Source organism: Hemiscyllium ocellatum, chromosome 13, assembly GCF_020745735.1.
Source record: "Hemiscyllium ocellatum isolate sHemOce1 chromosome 13, sHemOce1.pat.X.cur, whole genome shotgun sequence".
In the NCBI taxonomy this organism is placed as follows: domain Eukaryota; kingdom Metazoa; phylum Chordata; class Chondrichthyes; order Orectolobiformes; family Hemiscylliidae; genus Hemiscyllium; species Hemiscyllium ocellatum.
In genome coordinates this window covers 87,933,090-87,953,202 of record NC_083413.1, presented here as the reverse complement: position 1 = coordinate 87,953,202, position 20,113 = coordinate 87,933,090, and positions in this window count along the sequence as shown.

Here is a 20,113-nt window from a genome sequence, read left to right as displayed (position 1 = left end):
ATGTTTGCCTGAGTGAAATCCTAAATAAACACCTGAAAGTCTTTCAGGAAGGTCGAGGGGTTATCAAAGGAGCCAAGGCCATCTTGCATAGGACATCGAATGCAGAACGTAGAACAGTACAGCACAGTACATGGCCTTTGGGCCACAATATTGTGCTGAGCATTTATCTTAGTCTAAGATCAACTTAACCTACGTACACCTCAATTTACTACCATCCATGTGCTTTTCTAGCAGTTGTTTTAATGTCCTAATATCTCTGAATCTACTATCACTGGTGGCAGTGCATTCCACTCACCCACTACTCTCTGCATAAAGAATCTACCTCTGACGTTTCCCCTATACCTTCCACCAATTATCTTAAAATTATGACCCCTTGTGACAGCCATTTCTGCCCTGGGCAATGGTCTCTGGCTATCTGCTCTTTCTACACCTCTCATTACCCTCTATCAAGTCAACTCTCTTCCTTCTTCTCTCCAGTGTGAAAGACTCTAGCTCACTCAACCTCTCTTCATAAGACAAGCCCTCCAATCCAGGCAGCATCCTGGTAAATCTCCTCTGCACCTTCTCTAAAGCACCTACATTCTTCCTATAATGAGGTGACCAGAACTGGACACAATATTCCAAGTGTGGTCTGAACAGGGTTTTATAGAGCTGCAGTAAAACTTTGCAGCCCTTAAACTCAATCCCCCTGTTAATGAAAGCCAAAACACCAGATGCCTTCTTAACAACCCTATCAACTTGGGTGGCAACTTTTAGGGATCTATGTACGTGGATCCCAAGATCCCACTATTACTCCACACCGCCAAGGATCCTCCTTTAAGACTATCTTCAGCATTCAAACTTGACTTTCCAAAATGAATGACTTTGCTTTTATCCAGGTTGAACTCCATCTGCCACTTCTCAGCCCAGCTCTGCATCCTGTGAATGTCATGTTGTAGCCTGCAACAGCCCTCGACACTATCAACAACACCACCAACCTTTGTGTCATCCGCAAACTTACTAACCCACCCTTCCACTTCTTCATCCAAGTCGTTTAGAAAAACTACAAAGAAGAGGCCCTAGAACAGATCCTTGTGGGACATCACTGGTCACTGACCTCCAAGTGGAATACTTTCCATCCATGACCACTCACTGTCTCCTTTCAGCCAGCCAATTCCGTATCCAGGCAGCCAAATTTTCCTGTATCCCATACTTCCTAACTTGCTGAATGAGCACACCGTGGGGAAGCTTATCAAATGCCTTACTGAAATCCGTATACATTACATCCAGTGATCAACCTTTGCCAACTTGTCTAGTCCTTCCTCAAAGAACGCAATAAGGCCCCTCACAACACCATGCTAACTTTCTTTAATCTACCTATGTTTTTCCAAATAGTCATAAATCCTATGTCTAATAATCCTTTCCAGTACCTTGCTTACCACAGGCGTAAGGCTGACTGCTCTGTGATTGCCAGGGATTTCCTATTTCCTTTCTTGAAGAGAGGAACAACATTCACCTCCCTCTAATCAGCTAGTACTGCTCCTGTGGAATGTGAGGATGCAAAGATCATCACCAGAGGTGCAGCAATCATATTCCTCACTTCCTGTAGTAATGTTGGAAAAATCTGTTATGGCCCTGAGGACTTATCTGTCTCGATGCTTCCCAGAATTTCCAGCACATCCACTTTCTTAATATCAATGCGTTCAAGCCTATTAACCTAGTCCATGGTATTCTCACTGTCAACAAGTGAATACTGAAGCAAAAAACTCACTTAGGACCTCCCCTACCTCTTCAGAAACCAGGCACAGGCTCCCTCCACTACCCCTAATTGGCCCTACCCTATCTCTGATCGTTCTTTTATTCCTCACGTAAGTGTAGAACAGCTTTGGGTTTTCCCTAACCCTTCCCACCAAGGCTTTCTCATGCACCCTTCTAGCTCTCCTCAGTCCATTTTTGAGTTTTTTCCTAGCTACCCCATAATCTTCTAAGGCTGTGCTAGAGCCTTGCTCTCTGAACCTTAAGTAAACTTCTTTCTTCCTCTTGACAAGAAGTTCCTCTTCTCTTGTCATCCAAGACTCCTTCACCTTACCATTCCTTGCCTGCCTCAGTGGGACAAAGTCATCCAATGCTTACAAGTGCTCCTTAACTAGCCTCCCCATTTCTGTTGCTCCTTTCCTGTAGAACAATTGTTCCCAATTTATACTCCACAGCTCCTGTATAATAGCAGTATAATTTCCCCTCCCCTAGTTAAATACAGTCTCATACTGTCTGTTTCAGCCCCTCTCCATGGCTTTGGTAAAAGTGAGGCAGTTGTGGTCACTGTCATCGAAATGCTCTCCCATTGAGAGATCTGACATCTGGCCTTGCTCGTTATCGGGTACCAAATCCAATATGGCCTCTCCACTAGCTGGCCTATCTACATATTGAGTCACTCCTGGACACACCTGCCAAAATTGGCTCTATCCAGACCATCACACCAATCAATATTGGGGAAGTTGAAGTCACCTTTAACAACAACTCTGTTACATCCGCACCTTTCCAAGATCTGCTGTCCAATCTGTTCTTCCATCTCTCTGCTGCTATTGGGGGAGCTGTAGAAAACACCCAATAAAGTGACTGCTCCTTTTCTGTTACTGACTTCCACCCATGCTGACTCAGTAGACAAACCCTCCTCAACAACCTATTTTTCTACATCTGTGATGCACTCTTTAATTAACAATGCTACTCCCCCTCCTCTTTTGCCCCCCTCCCTATTCTTTCTAAAAGATCTAAACCCTGGAACATCCAGCAACCCATTCCTGCCCATGTGAAATTCATGTCTCTGATATGGTCACAACATTGTAGTTCCAAGTATTGATCCATGTTCTAAGTTCATCACTCTTATTCCTGACACTCCTTGCATTGAAACAGACCACACGTTAACCCATCATGTTCACCATGAAGCAATTCTATGATTCTACAGGGCTTGCCCAGTGCCATTTGTCTGACGGGCAAAAGTAGAGGCAGAAATCAGAAGATTGGAAAGTGAAGGAAACATCAAGCCAGTACGGTTTGCAAAATGGGCAGCATTGATCAAAGCGATTGTGAGGCCCAATGTGGGGTTTTTAAAAAAAATGGTAAACTGCTTTTCTCAGCTGGATACTTACCCAATCCCACACATAGAGGATTTATATGCAAATTCGCTAAGACCTACGCTCTGCTACAGACGGGGGAGTTGGGGCACCTTTGGATCACCCTCACTTTATCTTCCAACAGGTGTAACACAATCTTGTCAACTCTGCAGCCCAGGTAGGGGTGCCTGGCAGGGGGACTATCCTTCACGAAGCTGGACATGAGCTAAGTGTACTTGCGATTGTGGTTAGATTCATAGAAGTCTGCTGCTATTAATATCCATAGAGGTTTATACCAAAACACAAGATTGCCATTTGGGGTATCAGCCTGTGCAATGTTTCAGCAAATGATGGTGAACATTTTGCAAAGTCTATCCCAGGTTGCCATTTAACTAGACAATGTGCTAATAACAGGAATGGCAAATAAGAAGCTTCTAGAGAACTCAAACATAGCCCTTAGATGTTTTGTCCAGATGGGCATCTCCTTAGAAGAGGCAATGGAAGATAAAGTGAGGGTGATCCAAAGGTGCCCCAACTCCCTCTTCTGTAGCAGAGCGTAGGTCTTAGCGAATTTCGAGAAGATTTGTAACACAGGTTGACGTTCTGGATGTAGGTTTGCCCGCTGAGCTGGAGGGTTCATTTCCAGATGTTCCATCACCCAGATATATCAGCAGTGCTTCGCCTGAGGCCCACTGAAGATGTTACCTAGTAGGGCAATGAAACGTCTGGAAATGAACCTTCCAGCTCAGCGAACAAACCTACATCAAGAGCATAGGTCATTCCTTGGGGTCCTGAATTACTGCAGAGTTCATACATAACCTGGCCTCCATTCTGGCACTTTTTCATCACCTCTTAAAAAAGGGTTAGCCTTGGAAATAGTCAGGTAGCCAAGCTATAGCTTTCAGGGAAGTGAAGAAACAGCTGTCATCCTCCAAAGTGTTGGCCCACTATGATCCCAAGAGTGATCTGGGATTGACATGCAATGCCTCCACTTACAGCATTGAGATCGTATCAGTTCATAGGTGGCCCAATGGAAAGGAACGCTCAGTGCATATGCATCAGGCAGTGTGGCTAATGAAGAGCGTAAGTGTATCTGAATCCAGAAGGAAGGTTTGGCAGTCATGTTTGGAGTCAGGAAGTTCCACTAACACCTTCACGGTCATAAATTTGTAATAATAATATACCATAATCCCTTGCCAGATCTACTTAAAGAGGACAAGCAGCATCCAATGAGCAACGAAATTGATGTTTCGGGCAAAAGCCCTTCATCAGGAAAAATTTCCACCATCTGCAGTCATTGTTTTTAACCTACCTGTTTTTACCTCCTTAAAGAGGACAAGGCAGGGCTGCCGATAGCTTTAGCAATAGGCTCGAATACGAAGTGTACATAATTACATGTTGGAACACAGTCTGGGAGGCCATGTAGTAACTGGAGATGCATTGAGCTGCCTCCCATTAGCAGATACATCACCGGTGGTGCCATCACTGGAAGAATCTGTAACAGTTCTAAATTTTCTGGAACAGCTGACATTATCAGCCTTTGGATGAAGAAAGATCCAGTCTTGGCAAAACTGAAGCGGCTGGTGGTGATGGGGGGAAAACCGAAGGGCTTCCATACCAGAATTGAAACCTTTTTGGACCCAGACAGACCAGATCACAGTAAAGGATGGCATATTATTATGGGGAGCAAGAGTGATTGTCCCGAGTAAAGGTTGCTGCCTGATACAGGCTGAACTCCACCAGGGTCATCCAGGGATAGGTGGAGACATAGTTGTGTTGTTGGGACAGTGCCCAGAATACAAATAAGGACAAACATTACCACCACCACCTCCCCCCCTTCATGGGACTGGCTGGGTAATCCCTGAATTCAGATACACATCCACTATGCTAATTTTGCTTGGGCTCAATGTCTTAGTTATTGCAGATGCCCACTCATAGTGGCTGGACATGCGTAGACTTCATTCATCAATGATAGAAAAATTACACGCACCTCTTGCAATACAGACTCCCGGAAGTATTGGTCACAGATAACGGGCCACTGTTTACCACCAGGGAATTTGAGCATTTCCTGAAGTCAAATGGTATTCATCATATAAGAACAGCTCCATACCATCCATCATCTGGTAAAAATAGCAGTCCAAATTTTGAGGGCAGGCTTAAAGAAATAGTCCATCGCCTCAGTAGATTACAAAAGAAACTGAGAAGACTCTGTATCATGTTAAGTCTGACCTTTCCAGACCTGAGGGATAGGGTGAAACAGCACCAGGAATGCCATTGCCAAGGCACAAAACTCTGCTAAAGTAAGAGAGACCGTTTTGTTCCAGGGATGATGTTTGGTGTAGGAATCACAGAAATGGCTTCTGTGGGTAAGAGGCATGGTTCACACAAGCTCAGGTCCAGTGACATAAAAAGTTCGGATAGATTCTGAACAAACATTTGGACCATATGAAAGCTGCAAACTCACAAACGGTATGGGAGGAAGTTGAGCCTACCTCCTTGAGAGCCTTTCTAACTTATCTGGAACCCATGGCTTCTCCCTCTCCACCAAGTGTTATGAGATGGACAAAGTGGATGTCAATGCTTTGATGCCTTTGCTGCCTGAAGAAGAGAATGAATTTCGTCCGAAATGTTCTGGGCTCAGGAGGAACTACAAAAGAATCAGAACCAGCTTATGTCCTCAGCCGCAGAGACAGGAGGAGAATGTAGTGATTGTAATGAGGTCAGCCAATTGGACCTCATAGAATATAAGGTGCTTTGATGCCTTTGCTGCCTGAAGAAGAGAATGAATTTCGTCCGAAATGTTCTGGGCTCAGGAGGAACTACGAAAGAATCAGAACCAGCTTATGTCCTCAGCCGCAGAGACAGGGGGAGAATGTAGTGACTGTAATGAGGTCAGCCAATTGGACCTTATAGAATATGACTGGGGCTCTTAATGTGGTCCAATCACAAAGCCCTGGCTGACATATAAACAGGAGTGTCAGAGGTTCTGTCAACTCTGAGAGCTGGTTCTCAGGGAGCTAGATCAGTGTCTAGGACTCTCCACATATAAATAAAGGGTGTTTTGTTGATGGGCTACAGGCCACTGTAGAGTTATTTCAATGCCCTTCTGTTGCAAATTATCCACATAAAACAACTATGGTTGGAATCTTACAGGGGCCTCAAAGGCACAGTCTCTAGTGAGAAATCTAAGAGAATCAATTGAGAAGATTGTACACATATACACCTGGATGGACATGTGTACAGATGATTGAAAGTGACAGAACAGGTGGAGAGAGCAGTTCTTAAAGGAAACAGTGTTCTCAACCTTACTAAGAGGAGGAGGAAGTAAAAGAGCAGCAAAGTGATGTCGAACTCAAATAAGTCATTTGTTACACCTCAGTTGGGTATTGTGCACCTCATTATTGAAAAGATGGGAGCACGTTGGAGACAAAGTAGATGTGATTTATTAGAATAATTCCAATGGAATGAGAAACTTCAGTTATGAGGATAGATTGAAGAACATGGATAGAAGAAGAATGGGGAGACCTGATAGAGCTTTACAAAATCATGAGAGAGCTGGACAGAGTAGATTGGGAGAAGCCCATTCATGAAAAGAACAAGGACAAGATTGAAAGTTATGTGCACTCAAAATAAGGTTGATGTGAGACAAACTTTGTCATGCGGTGAACATTAAGATATGGAATGCATGCTTGGAAGTGTGGTGGAGGCAGGTTCAATTGAGACATTCAAGAGGAGCATTGGATGAGACCATCATCCCTGCCTGTTCAACATTCCTAATGTACAGCTCCTTCTGTGACCAACAGTGTAGCAGTAACGGTGTCAATGAGTTCCTCAGCAGTGGGTGTGTTAGCGAGGTGCCACATTACAGAGAGGGTCAATGCTGTCAGATGGCCAGGGATTAGTCAGTCTGTGTGCTGTATGTTGCCTGGGTCTGTGACCAGTGTTGTTCCTCTTCAAAAGTTCCATGTTCGAGCTGTGCTCACATCCCACTCTCTCAAAGGTCAAAACATTTACGCCACCCACGACGAGCGTGGTCACACCCATTTTCTTCTTCATGGCGCACTTTGGATTTCCAGCACGATGGAAGGGACAGTGAGCGCTCCTTGGACAGTGACCCCAGACTTTCATATCTCCTTCATAATAGCCTTTCCTCTGAACCTCACAGGCTCTCCAAGTTCTCACTCACTAGTGTATGAGGTGATGATACTCACTGTGGCTGTTTGCAGGTCCAAAGAATCTTCACAACCACATTAACCCTGCCCTCAAACTCGGCACAAGAGGCAACAGACTGACAGTGGTTAATCCCCTGGGGTAGTATGGCAGGCTGCCCTTGACTCACTGAGCCAGGAGCCCCTTACTGATGGGTGCTTCCATGGATGACAGTAAGGACAAGACCCCTCAGAATCTGAGCCGTGGTTGCCAGTTTATTGAACATGCAGTGAGCTTGCTGTGTAAGCTGCTGTCACACGATTTCGGTGTTAGATTAATGTAGCACACTGTTTTACAGCAAGATGTACCCTGACAAACCGAGCACTGCTGACCAAAGTAAACTGCCTGGCACGTGACTGTGCGGCCCACAATGTTGTGCCAAACTTTTATGCTGCTCTAAAATCGAACTAACCTACGTCTCCTACATTTCACACTCTTCCATGTGCCTATCCAAGTGTCACTTAAGTGTCACTAATGTATCTGATCCTACTACCACTGCTGCCAGTGCATTCCACGCACCCACAACTCTCTCTGTAAAGAACCTACCTCTGACATCTCCCATAAATCTTCCAATCATGTTCAAATTATGTTCCCTCATGATAGCCATTTCTGTCCTGGGAAAAAGTCTCTGGCTATCCATTCTTTCTATGTCTGTCATCATCTTGTACACCTCTATCAAATCACTTCATATCCTTTTTCACTCCAATGAGAAAAGGCCTACATCTCTCAATCTTTCTTCATAAGACATGCCCTCCAGTCCAAGCCGCATCCTGGTAAATCTCCTCTGCACCCTATCTAAAGCTTCCACATCCTTCCTATAATGAGGTGACGAGAACTGAACACAATATTCCAAGCATGGTCTAACAGGGCTTTATTGAGCTGGAGCATAAACTCACAGCTCTAAAACTCAATCCCCCTGCTAATGAAAGCCAACACACCATACAACTTCTTTACAACCTTATCAGCTTGGGTGGAAACTTTGAGGGATCTATAGAGAACCCAAGATCCCTCTGTTCCTCCACACTGCCAAGAACCCTGCCTTTAACCCTACAATCTGCATTCAAATTTGACCTTCCAAAATGAATCACTTCACACTTTTCCAGGTTAAGCTCCATCTACCACTTCTGAGCCCATCTCTGCATCCTGTCAATGTCCCGTTGCAACCTACAACAGCACTCTACACTATCTACAACTCCACCAACCATTGTGTCATCACAAAGTTACTTCTTTTGTGCTTCCACTTTCTCATCCAAGTCATTTATAAAAATCACAAACAGCAGACGTCCCAGAACCGATCCCTGTGGAACATCACTGGTCACTGAGCTCCAGACTGAATACTTTCCATCAACTACTGCCCTCTGTCTTCTATGGGCCAGCCAATTCTATCCATACAGTCAAATTTCTCTGTATCCCATGCTTCCTTAGATTCTGAATGAGCCTACCACGGGGAACATTATCAAGCGGCTTGCTAAAATCCATGTACATTACATCCACTGCTCTACCTTCATCAATGTGTATTTTCATATCCTCGAAGAAAGGTTTGTGAAGCATGACTTACCCCTCACAAAGCCATGCTGACTAACTCTAATTAAGTTATACTTTTCCAAATAATATAAATCCTATGTCTCAGGATCCTCTCCAATAATTTGCCCACCACAGTCTGCTCTGTAATTCCCAGGGTCATCCCTATTCCCTTTTTGAACAAGCAAATAACGTTTGCCACCCTCTGATTATCTGGTACTACCCCAGTGGACAGTGAGGACGCAAAGATCAGAACTGGAGTCCCTACCTCTCTAATTCTGAGCTTTGCGTCCTCACTGTCCACTGGGGTAGTACCAGATGATCGGAGGGTGGCAAATGTTATTCCCTTGTTCAAGAAAGGGAATAGGGATAACCCTGGGAATTACAGAATAGTCAGTCTTATGTCGGTGGTGGACAAATTGTTGGGCAATCGTTGCCAAAGGTGCAGCAATCTCTTCCCTCGCTTCTCGTAGTAAACTTGGGTATACCCCTTCTGGCCTAGGGGCACTTATCCATCCTCATGTTTTTCAAAATTTCCAGCACATTCTCCTTCTTAACATCAACTGTTCGAGCAATATCATGTTTAATGCTGTCCTCACAAATGGCAAGGTCCCTCTCACTAAGGAATACTGAAGTAAAGTACCTCTTCTGACTCCAGGCACACGTTCCCTCCACTATATTTGATCAGCCCTAACCTCACTCTGGCCATTCTCCTGTTCCTCACATAAGTGTAGAACGTCTTGCAGTTTTCCTTAATCCTATCTGCCAAGGCCTTCTCATGTTCTCTTCTAAATTTCAGTCCATTCTTCAGTTCATTCCTGGCTACCTTGTAACCCTCTAGAGCCCTGTCTGATTCTTGCTTCCTCAACCTTAAGTAAGCTTCCTTCTTCATCTTTACTAGATGTTCCATGTCTCTTGTCCAAGGTTCCTACACCCTACCTAACTGTTTAAGATTACACTGCCATGGTTTCCATAGCTGATCTGATATTCCTCGCATCCACTTTCCTGCCCTTTCTCAAAACCCTTGATTCAATGACTGATTAAGAATCTATCTATTTAAGCCTTAAGTATACCCAATGACTCTGCCCCCCAAAAGCTCTCTGAGGTAAGGAGTTCCAAATTTTCACAATTATCTGAAAGAAGAAATGCCTCCTCATCTCATGACTCACATAACATAATCGTTTGTCATCAAAACCCATCCGATTCATAAACACCCTCTGGGAAAAAATGTAAAACCATCAACCTCACCCAATCTGGCTTACATGTGACTCCAGACCTACAAAGTAGCCTGGCAGTTGAAAGACAGATGAATGATCACTCTCTACGAAAGAATAAATGAAAAGAAAAGTTACATTAGACATAAGACAAAAAATGCCTCAGACTCACTGCTTCCATATTTATCTTCAACTCGCTTTCAACCCTCATCAAGCTCCGATGTTCTCTCGCAACACAAACATTTTACATCTCAACAGAAATGTTTGGAGAAAGCTCAGCAGATCAAGTGGCATCTGTGGAGAGAAATCAGAGTTAACATTTTGTATGAAGTAGACCTTCCTCAGAATTGTTTTGAGGAAGGGTCACTGGACCTGAAATGTTAACTCTGATTTCTTTCCACAGATGCAGCTAGACCTGCTGAGCTATTTCAGCAATTTCTAGTTTAGCTTCTGGTTTATAGCATTCACAGTTCTGTTGGTTTTTATCTGAGGTATGTGCACTGCCTTAATTCTGGATGTCTATGATGTCTGAGTTAAATTATTCACCTATGGCCATCCTTTCAGCCTTGTGAGCCCTCATTATTGGAATTCCCTCCCTAACCTCTCTTCTTTAAAGTGTTTCTCGTTTTTGTCCAACCTTCTGATCATCTTTCCTAGCTGTTCGGCTTACCGTCAAATTTTGATTGATAATTACATGCCTGTGAATCATTTTTACTTGTTCCTACATTAAAAATGCTCTTTGGATTTGGCTTGAGATCATAATAAATTCAGTCCAGTTGTAAAGAATGACGATCCGCCTTACCGCACTGATGTTTGCTCCTCTGTGATTCTGTAAATACCTATTCTAGATTGAATAGGACATGGCCATGCAGAATGAGCGTCATTCAAAGCTGCCCTCCCCACTTGATGAGCACATCAAAGCATCCTGAGGATCAAAGAGAATCTGCAAGCAGTCTAGATGAGGTTGGCACATATCAACCTATGTCAAACATTGCTCCAACTTTTAATTCACATGAGGAAAATGAAGGAAGATCCTCTCTCAAAGTGCTGACATACATTGTAGAGCTAAAACTATTAGACAGGGACTAAAATATAATCTGTCAACTGCGCAGACCTTTTGAACTGGTATTGATTTGCATTGCACTTCTTTCACACTTGAAAAATATTCATTTAACAACATCCCTCTTGTGGCATATTTGAAAACAGTTGTCAGGCCTTGTAACTTACTCAATCGAGGTCCTTTTTACCATTCTTTCACGATACCTGCGTGTCACTAACTGGGGCAGCATTGTTACACATCCCAAGTCGTCCTTGACAGGGTGGTGGTGGTGAGCTGCCTTTTTGAACCACCCCAGTCCATGGGCTGGAGGGAGACTCACAACGCTGTGAGGGAGGGATCTGTCAGATTTTGACCCAGTGACAGTAAAGGAAAAGAGTTTGAATCAATCCATGAAAGATTCATCACCTATCCCAATCACAATCCTTCAGCATCCCCATGGCTACCAGCTGAAGGTTTTTCCTCTATATTTATCTATAGATTAGATTACCTTGCCTTACCTACAGTGTGGAAACAGGCCTTTTGGCCCAACAAGTGTATACTGACCCTTGGAAGAGCAACCCACCCAGATCCATTCCCCTAACTAATCCTCCCAATGCTATGAGCAATTTAGCATGGCCAATTCACCTAACCTGCACACTTTTGGACTGTGGGAGGAAACAGGAGCACCCGGAGGAAACCCACGTAGACACAGGGAGAATGTGCAAACTCCACACAGACAGTTGCCCAAGGCAGGAATTGAACCCAGGTCCCTGGTGCTACAAAGCAGCAGTGCTAACCATTGAGCCATCGTGCTCTTTAGTTAAAATGAAATCATCCTTGAAATCAAGAGAAGCAGTTAGTGCTTCTGCTGTTCCTCATACCCCCTGACTCACAGGGGTCTCAAGCAAGAAGAATTTTGTTACTTTCAGAGGGTCTTTGGTCTCTGGAATTTTCCTCTGTACGTAGCTGAGTCATTGGAATACTGAAAGGAAGAGTTAGATTGTATAGGTCGTTCTGCTATAACACATGTTTCGTTAATGTGAATTCTCTACAACACGATTGACAAACTGGGGACACTGTTTCTAAAGCACAAAGTTTTAAAGGGTGTATTGATTATAACGTTTGAATATAGCAGCTGATAGGACGTTATTACACAATTTTCTCATAAGACGAGATTGCATGAGAACTGAACAACCGCATTATATCAGAACTGACCATAAGTGGTAAAGGATTGACCATCAGTAGGTCATCAGCAAGAGAGGGACATACCCAAGTAAGAAGCAGTAGTTTATTGCTTAATAATAAGACCACAGGTTACATGAGCTTAAGTCTAATAAATGATATTAGCTCTTTATAAGAGACATTGTTATCTTTTAAGCAATGAAAATCCAGGACCATTTTTTAAATGTTGAACAACTTAAGCAGCCTTGAGTGGGGCACTGAAGATGCACCCCAGCCCTGTGGTGCCCACTGGTCCTAAAGACCTCTATTGGATGGCTGGTCTCTGATGCAGAGTGATGCCAACAGCATGGGTTCAATTTCTGGAATGGCTGAGGTTACCACTAACAGTTCTCTTTCTCAGCTTCTCCTCTCACTTGAGCGGTGACGACCCAGAAGTTAACCACTCGTGTCTTTCTTTAATGAGGGAGCAGCTCGATGACTGTGGCTATTTTACCTTTGACGAGGATGACATGACTCCTCATGGTCTGGCTCCATGGATGCCTCAGAACAGATATACCCTTGGAACATGGAGCAGGCAGTCGGGTGATATGAGCCCCCTCCACAGCCCGCTGTCTGGACCTGTTGGTCGCCATATTGGCCAGGCCTAGGAGCAGACCCTCAAGGACATCCGGTCTTCTGACTTGCCTATCCCTCTGCACCCAGGTGCACAAAGATCAGGAGTACAGGGCTGAAATGCAACCAAAGATTTAAAAGCAGTCCTTGATATAAGAGAAGGAATTGCAAAGCCTCATAACCCTCAAAGTTTCCTCATCTCTGTTTTAAATTGATGATCCTTTTTGAACTATGACCCCTAGAGAGGCGTAGTGAGATCCACATTTCTGAGAGGAGATTCCCCTCAGGGTTCGTTCAGAAATGCAGAATTGCATGTCTATTCTGAGAGTTCCTGCGTAACTTAGGAGTTCTCGGAGGAAGGTGAGCTACATTCGCTTTTCACAGCAGTCAACTGCCATATTCTGAAATGTAAAGGTTTAGGATTGCAATCATTATCAAACATTAATTACGTGAGATAAGTGTGAGGTCAGGGTACTAGATGGTTAGGGTGCCACTTAAGTAGGTTACCAGGGTGCCAGGCAAATGACAACTAGGTAGAGGGCAAGCTGCAAAAATGAAAATGCTGGAGAAACTCAGCAGGTATTGCAGGATCTGTGGAGAGAAAGCAAAGTTAATGTTTCATGTTCTGTTCTGAAGAAGGCTCACTGGACTGTTGCCTGAGGATGGAATTGAACCCATATCTCTGACACTACCACCATGTACAGAGCAGTGAGCCAGGTAAGTAGGGTAACAGTTAGATAAGATAGAGAGTGCCAGGTAGGTCGGATGTCAGATGCATAGGGAGTAGCTGTGCCAAAGATTATGGTACCAGCTGGGATGTGAACCAGGCAAGTGATGCTATGTTCAGGGAGGTCAATGTGGGGAGAACACAAATTCAGGTACAGTGGTTGGATGGGTGATTGTCAAGTTGGGCTCTCCAACATTGGAGAGAAAAGTTTCAGTACCAAGATAAGGCTGGAGTAGTTGGGTCCTGGGGGAGGTGGAATGGGATGGGCAAATTCAGTTGAGCTCCAGGGCAAAGGAAAGAATGGCTGTGTCCTGGGACATTTAAGACAGATTGATCCTGGTGCAGGGGAAGTTAGGTCCAGAAGTAGGGAGTGCTGGTCCACAAAATGGAGAACTGAGTTCAGGACCAGAACAGAATAGAATTTTGATAACCCAGAGTTATCAGGTCTAGGGGGTGCACAGGAAAGTAACATTTCCTGAGTTATTTATTTTCATCTTAAATGTCCAGCTTCTCTAATTTGAATGAAGATTTTTGGAGTGTTCTAAATGTAGGGAAATTGCTGATCTATAATTTCCCAGCCAATCCCTCTGAATCTGCTATGATGGGAATGTTGTCGGGCACCAGGAGCAAAATTTGAGAGTTTCAATGTTTTGAGAGCTCTTTCACACCTCTGACAGTTATTTGACAGCCTTGACAATTCTAGTGAATTTCTGCTCATTTTGTGCACATTCATGCCTGCTTATACTAATTCTAACCAGGAACTTCTCCTTTCCAAATGCAGTGATATCTCTTCCAAAGGGCTATCTCATTTCTCCAAAGGTATCTTGGGACAATCTCCACATGGGTTCCTTACCTCTCCAGACTGGTATGCTGTTTTCTGAATGGCTCAGCAAGGTTCAGGGATGTTACACACTTCATGTTTCAGGCTTCAACAAAATGATTCTAAAAAGTCATAGAATCCCTATAGTCAGAAAGAGGCCATTCAGCCCATCTCATCCACAGAGACCCTTTGAAGAGCATCCCATCCAGACCCACCCTATCCTAATAATTCTGCATTTCTCATGGGTAATACAGTGAACCTGCATGTCCCTGGACACTATGGGAAATTTAGCATGTCCAATTCACCAAATGGGAGGAAACCGGAGCACCCGGTGGAAATCTATGCAGACACAGGGAGAATGTGCAAACTCCACATTGGCAGTCACCTGAGGCTGGAATCGAACCCAGGTACCTGGCACTGTGAGGCAGCAGTGCTAACCACTGTGAATAGAGGCAGCTGTCTACAGGAATCAAATCTGCACAATTTGCAATAAAATTCCATTTTGTTCCCACTCCAACCCCCAAAAAAGTAACAGAAGTTGAAATCTGCATAGGCCTTCCAGATTCATACCTCTGTCAACATTGATGTGTAGATCTGGAGTCTGATTGATGTTGGTTCATCCCTCCAGTTGAACCATAAGGTTTTGCCAAATTTCCTTCCAAATTCCACATTTGCTTAATCTTCAAATATTTCATTTCTATTCTACACATCCCTTCTGTAAACTTTTGTTTGGCGATAGGTTATGACTCCACATTGTCTGCACGCCCCTTGGTAGCACAGCTACCTTGACTTCATTTCCACTCCAACTTCTCCCTGTGAGGATTCTGTTTCATTTTCTCAGTTTCTCTGTCTCAGTCAGCAATCAGATATGATGACACACATATTTGATTATATTTTCTGCTGCATACTCATATCCAGTCTCCCCCTCGATCACAAACGTTTAACCTCAGACACAATGCTGTAACCTTACACACATTCTCACATATGCACAGACATTCAAAACACTGTAGACACACACACACACACATACACACACACACACACACACACACACACACACACACACACACACACACACACACACACACACACACACACACACACACACACACACACACACAAACTTTCTTCCTCCACAGTTGCACATGTTCTTCTCAGTGTCTGCATGACCCAAATTATGCATCTGAAAGAAAACAGAAAATAAATGCCATTCGTTTTTCTTGGCCCAATACCATTTTTTTTTGCTTGATCAACATTCCTCATTCAATGGTCCCTTTGCTCCAGAGCTATTTGTCAAATATAGGAGATTCTTGAGGGATGAACAAAACTGGCTACGGATCAGAGTAACCTGATATTTGGAAACAACTCGATCTGCATTACAACCGACAGGAATGTAGTGAGAAATGATGATTTCATGTTTTTGTTTCAGATAAGCCAGTGTGTATTCTAGTTTAATCTGTTCCCTCTCTGGGTGATATCTTGTAAGTGTATTTCTGAGATTCGGCCAACCCAGCTGCCTCTTATGATACACTAACGTCTTGATGTATTCAGTTCTGGGGGAAAGGTGCTGCTTATTTTGGCAAGAAACCCAATGCCTGGATAAAATCTTGCCTTCACACATAATAACCATATCAGTTTGAGTCTGTGCCTGGGATTGATATTCAGTTGACTTGGAATGTCAAATGTTTGTTTCCATGATGGAGTTCCTTTTTCCCCTTCCCTTTTGTCTGCCAACACGCGCAGTCTGAGTCACCTTCTTTGACGAGTCAAGGTCATTCTGTTTTAGCATTGAGCATGAGGTCTAGCTTGTATAGATCCACATTTAATCACAAGAAGCCCTGTTCAGAACTGAAAATGATATAATGATTTTTTTCACTCTCCTTGCCCTGAACAATATCAGAAAATTGATTGTCTGAACAATTGTGCTCTGCATAAATTAGCTGCTGCATACCTTAAAAGCAGTGTCTACAATTCAAAAAGCATTCCTTGTATTTTGAGATGTTCAGTAGTCCTGAAATGTTCTATATAAAAATATGTTCCATTTACATGTTTGCCACCTTGGCTAGTGAATGATGGGAGAAACAGTATCTTAAGGAGGAAAAGCTGCTTCACCCAGAGAGTGGTGGGAATCTGGAATTCACTGTCTATAATTATAACATTGAAGAAATATTGAGATGTGCACTTGCAATTCTAAGGCAGAAAAGGCTGTGGCAAAGGGTTGGAAAATAGGATTAGAATAATTAGATGGTAGCTTTTGACTGACATAGACACGAGGGGCTGAAGGGTCTGTTTCTGTGCTTACATCTCTATGACTCTCAGGCTTTACTGGCGTGTAGCATTGTTGTCTAGAGCATCAGAGAGTTTGCAGGATAAAAATGATTCTTGATTTTGCCCCCTCTCTGTTGGTGAGCCTTCCTTTAACACTGTATTAGGGAGTATCTGAAGTTCTGACATACATTACACATAGCTTTCCAGCTGTCACTTTCACTTTTACTGATTCTATCTTATCATAATGAAAGAATCAAGCAATCATAAGAAGATTAAAAGCTAACATTTGCTGTACAAACACGCAAATATCCCATTTGTTTGCGCAATATTTTGTTATCTAACTCAGTAGGGCCTGACAAAAAGACATTGTACACAAAACAGATCTTTAACAGTGAGCCAATGGAATCAGAACAAACATAAAAACAAAGGAAGTAGAGTCTGCTCTGGGGGAGATGTGGGAGCAGTGTGGGGCCAGGACCCCCCCACCGAGTCCTCATTTTCCACCCCACCAACCTCTGGATACATTGAATAATCCTCCGCCATCGACAAACAGACCCCACCACCAGGGATATATTTCCCTTCCCATCCCTATCTGTGTTTTGGAGAGATTATTTTCTCTGCGACTCCCTTGCTTGGTCCACGCTCCCCCCCCACCCCACCCCCACCACCACCACCCTCCTCACCAATCCACCCTCCCCTCCCGGCACCTTCCCCTGCCACCGCAAGAAGTGTAAAACCTGTGCCCTCCCCCCTCACCTCCGTCCAAGGCCCCAAAGAATCCTTCCACATGAACAGAGATTTACCTGCACTTCCACACACATCATCTACTGTGTCTGTTGTTCCTGATGTGGTTTCCTCTACACTGGAGACACAGGACGTCAACTTGTGGAACATTTCAGAGAACATCTCTGGGATGCACGCACTAAACAACCCCACTACCCTGTGGCCGAACACTTCAAACTGCCCCCTCCCACTCCGCTAAGAACATTGAAAGTTCTGGGCTTCCTCCATCGCCAAACCCTAACCATCCGACACCTGGAGGAAGAACACCTCATCTTCCACCTTGGGACCCTCCAACCACACAGGATTAATGTGGATTTCACCAGTTTTCTCATTTCCCCTCCCCCCACTTTTTCTCAGATCTAACCTTCCAACTCGGCATCGCCCTCTTGAACTGTCTTATCTGTCCATCTTCCTACTTGCCTATCCACTCCATCCTCCTCTCCAACCTGTCACCTTCACCCCCACCTTCATCTACCAATCGCATTCCCCTAGCCCCATCCTCCTCCCATTTATCTCTCAGCCCCCTTGAGCAACAGGCCTCATTCCTGATGAAAGGCTTATGCTCGATTCTCCTGCTCCTCAGATGCTGCCTGACTGGCTGTGCTTTTCTAGCACCACATTCTTTGACTCCAATCCCTAGTGTTACCCAATCTCCTGCATCAGATATTTTCAGAGAGCCATAGATGATGCTAAAATCCATGCAATGAGCAGGGTGTTAGGCAGAGATCAGCTAGCAAAGATTCCAGCACAACCAGGGAAAGGAAATCACAATCAGTGTGTTGAACAAATGGTAACCCTCGCTTCCAAACCTTCCCTTATTCACCAGCAGATTCTCATTTGATTTCAAGTGGGATTGCAACCAGAGATACTATTCTCAAACACAGTGATGTAACCAAAATGTTTACCCCCATTTTTCGCTTTGATATTTTGGAAAGGTTGCAATGCTAAGAGTTCCCCAGCTTTGGGGAAAACGCCAAGTGGGAGCCGAGGCTTTGAAAGAAACAGTGAAACTTTGATTAATGCGTGAAAAAAAGGCACAAGACAGTCCAATTAATAAGTGCAATCAGGCTGCCGCAAATTATTTAATTATTTATATTTTAAATGTAAATTGTATGCAACTGAGTCCTTGAATATCAGAGATTTCAATTACCAGGAAAAGAATTGATCAAGCTTCTCACAAAATGATTCTGAGCAGTTTCTGGTATGAAAGAGAAAGGTTTTGATGAGTGATAGAGCCATCTTGATGTATCAAAAACAAACGTTACAGGTTGCTTTGGATGATGTAATATTGCAATCAGCCATAAGAAATGTTTAAATTGTAGTTTTTAATGGAGCATGTCACCTGCACTGTTCTCCCTCAAAGTCGAAGCTGAATTGCTTCATCTTTTGTTCAACATGCTCTGAGATGGCTGATAATTCTATGTTCTGCAGACTCTGCCCAGTGAGGAGCTGGTGGCACTTCAAGGGTCAGGTAGATGAGATGCACCCTATCTTTGACACCTCAACATCCCCTCTGTGCATTCCCGATGAAATGTCTCATTGTGTTAGGCACAATCCTGAATTAACTTTTGACAATTTGATTGGTTCACTGGCTAAGGTCCCACGTACATGCGTATCAACATGGATATTTGACCACTTCAGGGATGCTTTCCCAAAGTGTTTATTGTATTGTCCTGCAGAGTCATCTTCTGTGATTAAGATCAGGCTACAGTAACTACATTGTAAGTCTGGTGTCAGCCAACATTGTCGTACAGAGGGGAAGTTGTTTTGAGTGGCAAGCACCTTGATTCTGGACTTGGGATTGTACACTGCACTGCCTTTCTTCCAACAGATTTGAAGCATCTAATTATGAAAAGCACAGTTCCATCATACACACATATATACTATTGCAAACTGGTGACCCAAATCTACTTTGCATTGCAACTCCACTCTTCAGTTTGAATGTCCTATGCCCCCTGTTGTGCTCCACTCCCCTTTCCACTTTCATTGTTACTCACGTAATGTCTAACAGGAACTGCCAATTTGAATTCCAAATAGTTGCTCATGAGGCAGTAGTTGTCAATCAGTGTTTGATTTCATGAGAATCTCACAGAGACGAAGCATCTAAGAGACTCACTCGTCTTGTACTGAACTCGAGCTAAACACAAATGATGGGCCACTGAATACCATAATCAAGGATTTTGTTTTAGATGACTTGATCTCCAGATCATAGAATCCGTACAGTATGGAAGCAGGCTATTCAGCCCATCGACTCCACACTGGCCCTCTGAAGGGCATCCCATCCAGTCCCAAACCTCCTACCGAATACCTGTAAAGCCGCATTTCCAATGCATGGTCCATCTAGTCTGCATACCCCTGGATACTACAAGGCAATTTAGCATGACCAATCTACCTAATCTGCACATAATTGGACTGTGGGTGGTAACTGGAGGAAACCCATGTTGACTCAGGGAGAATGTGCAAATTACAAACAGATAGTCATCCGAGGATGGGAAACCGCAAACGAGAAGAAGTTACATCCACTGGTATTGCACCTCTCACTGACTCTGGGTTCCACAATTCCCTAGCCTTCTGAAAGAGCTCCTGCCAACCTCCATCACCTCCTGCAGCTGCTTCCCAGAGTGAGAAAGGACACTACCATCACCACGC